This window comes from Bison bison, unplaced genomic scaffold, assembly GCF_000754665.1.
Source record: "Bison bison bison isolate TAMUID 2011002044 unplaced genomic scaffold, Bison_UMD1.0 scf7180017864487, whole genome shotgun sequence".
Taxonomy (NCBI): Eukaryota; Metazoa; Chordata; class Mammalia; order Artiodactyla; family Bovidae; genus Bison; species Bison bison.
In genome coordinates, this window is record NW_011495047.1 from 2,833,514 (window position 1) to 2,836,877 (window position 3,364).

The window sequence follows — 3,364 nt, forward strand, 5'->3', positions numbered from 1 at the left end:
GGTGACTTTTTGAACCTTACCACGAACAATGAAAATCAACTATACTTGCAGGTATGGGTCCATATCGTACTCTAAGCTTTCTAGCAGCTAACACAAAGAGAAATCAACATGATTAGTTACATGATTCAGACTGCCCATAAAATCATCCTTATACTTTTTACCAGAGCATTTGCTCAAATTTCACTTATTCATTTCTAAATTAAGTCCAGTTCTCTAACTTCTATATAATCAAAACCTACCTTGATCTGGCTTCAGTTTATCTTTCTAGGCTAAGCAGCTCTTTTGATTCACAAATTTCGCAGGGTCACAGATTGGTGACATTAAAATCAGAGAGACAGTTCTCCCATAGGTTCACACAAGAGGATACTGTAATTAATATACAACACTAGACAATATCCTTTAGTGAAAACAGTGATAAATTTCATAAGGATCTTCCTTTTGTTAAAGATGAAGATAAATTTTAAGGCTCACAAAAAAGAAAACAGAAATTCTCAGAGAATAAGAATGAAAAATAGTCTCATAACATATTTTTTTAACATTTGGAATCCCATTAGAAAGTCATAATGACAACTATTAACTCTGAAAAGTATAAGATCAGAATGTTATATCCTCATGACTCAATTATAAATTCCCTATAATAAGCAAATGTTCTTTAAACAATTATTTTATTGAAGTATAGTTGATTTATAATGTGCTAAATTCTGCTGTACAGCAAAGTGATTCGTTATACATATATGTACAGTATTTTTCACTATAGTTTATCACAGGATGTTCAATATAGTTCCCTGTGCTATATACAGCAGGATTTTTATATGTTCTATATACGATAGCTTGCATCTACTAATCCCCAACTCCCAATCCATCCCTCCCACCGCCACCTCTTGGCAATCACAAGTCTGTTCTCTATGTTTGTGAGTTTGTTTCTGAATAAACACCTGTTCTTGAATAGGAAAGTAAAGGTTTGTACCTCCTGTAGCCAAAATTTTATCACTAGCAGAGTCACTGTCTCAAGGAAAATAATTATACTCACATAAGTTTTAGGAACTGAGGTTTCTTAAGGCATTTGGGTGCCCATCAGGACACAGCAAGCAGCTAAAATATGTTATTAGTATTAATCAGACAAGGAAGGTATGGCACGCTCCTAGAATTCATTCTTATCAATAAATAAAACATAAGGTCTCTGTTTTTATGATGTAATATGCCATTTATGGGCTTCCCTGGTGGCTCAGACAGTAAAGAATCTGCCTGCAATGCGGGAGACGGGGTTTGATCCCTGGGTTGGGAAGATCCAGAGAAGGGAATGGCAACCCACTCTAGTATTCTTACCTGGAGAACCCTATGGACAGAGGATCCTGGGATGCTACAGTCCGTGGGGTCACAAAGAGTCGGACACGACTGATCGGCTAGCGCAGCACACACCATTTATAATACAATAGTGATGTTTGTTTGTTAAGGAGGAAATAAAGAACTTTTTACAGTACTTGTAATCCAATATACTGATTATTTTTCAGATGATAGGTTTTCTGTTTAGGCTTGTCTGTTTCTCTAGTGTGCCCATGTCAAAATGCAAATACTTTTATATTTTGTAGGGCTTTTTTTCCTCCATAGCAAAACTTAAGAGAGCAAAGAAACAAAAGCACCCCCAACCCCAAAACAACAGCAAGAAATTATCTTTTCCTGTAAACTTAAATATAGTTTGGTCTTCCTATACAATGTTGAATTTCATCTCTCCTCTTTCTATGTCTCCCATTTCTGCTTGTAGTTATAACCAGTGACTTGATACTTGTTGTTTTAATGAATAAATGCTTACCTAATGTTGAGAGTTCAGTCTGCAACTGAAGTCTTAAACTGTGTGGCAGTGCAGTGTCTCCTTCTCCGTCCAAGGCTGGTTAATTCTTCAAACCTACCTTCCCTAATTAGTTCTACGCGGAAAGAGGAGGGCAAGAGGAAGACAGGGTATCCACAACAGGAGGAAGTGAGGAGTTTATGACGTCAGGTGAAAAAAATCACCACGAGTGTTTTCATTCCTCCTCTTTCTACCACATTTAGTTTTATGGTGTGAAAGGCACTGAATACTCATCTTGATTGAGAGATGGATGTTTTCTAGACACAAAACCTATCTTTCTGACATATCGGATACAATGGAAAAGAATAAAAAGGAATGGGACCCAGACAAATAGGATACAATAGGAAGACAGTACTGACTTTATATATTTTTATCTATTCTGAAGAAAATTATTTTGCAGCTCTCAACTTCCAAGTCTGAAAGAGCGTGATCTCTAAGGAGGCCCCTCATGGAACAGAGTGTTTTTTGAGAATTTTAATTCCTTTGCCTTGGTCTTTCAAATGAAAATTCATTCAGAATTTACTTGGCTCCATTGGCTGCAATTTCAAGCACCATGGGCATCTCAGCACACAATACCTGAGCCTTAGGATAATAAACAGTACGAATGTCTCAGCGGTTTAGAGAGAGAACGTCAATGTGGTCGCTTGGGAGGATACTGTTTACCATGTTTAAGTCTGACAAGGTCAAGATCAAACCTAGAGACGTTAGGGCATTCTTATTTGAAGATGTTGGTTAAAGTAATACAATGGGTAGTTGGTAGTTGAAAGTGACGGGAGGAAATTGTTTTAGAGGACAATTCCTGGATGTCAAAGTAAGAGCATTTTTGATCCTACTATACTGATAACTTTAAAAAACAATGTTACCCAGGGCAACCTATACCCAGGCATGGTCCTAAGGGACCTATATAAATCTAATCTTTCCTGTACATTATTCGAGGAAAATGGATTTTAAAAAATGAACAGAAGCTGTTATAGAACAGAAACTAATTTAGGTATGAAGTATAGTATCAGAGAAAACCTTAAAAAGTCAGGGGCCGACTTATTTATGGACTTGGAGCGACATACACCTGTCTTCCCAGGTTTAGAGTACATGTTCCAGAACAGAAACTTCTATTCTTTTTACAAAGTTCTTTGCTCTCTATTAAACATCTGAACTAACTAGAATAGTAGCTTTTTGCCATAGGAAAAATAGCTAAAAAGGAAAAATATATCTTTTCTAGGAAAACTGCATTGGATGAAGATAATTAAACTTGAAATAGGTTCATCAAGTTAACCTAAACTTTTTTTTTTTCACTTTATTTCTGTACAGTCATTAAGCAAGTAGAACATTAAAGACAAATTTTAATGCAGGTTATCTGAAGCAGAAGCTAAGTGATGCAATCAGAAACAAGAATGGGTAGAACAAGACAAAAAAAATCAAAATGAAACATTGATCATAAAATCCCACAAAATGTGAGAATTTGGGTAAATACATATATGTGTGTGTATATATATATATATATATATATATATAGATATA

General features: G+C 35.6%; 1 protein-coding gene across 1 annotated transcript in view; it reads right to left on the reverse strand.

Moving 5' to 3' along the window:
- Window positions 1-1,911, reverse strand: part of GLYATL3 (glycine-N-acyltransferase-like 3) — a 21,224-nt gene extending 19,313 nt beyond the window's left edge. Inside the window, exon 1 of the mRNA XM_010863038.1 lies at window positions 1,811-1,911. The gene's annotated coding sequence lies outside the window, so the exon portion shown is untranslated. The remainder of the gene's footprint in view (window positions 1-1,810) is intronic.
- Between the last annotated feature and the right edge of the window lie 1,453 nt (window positions 1,912-3,364).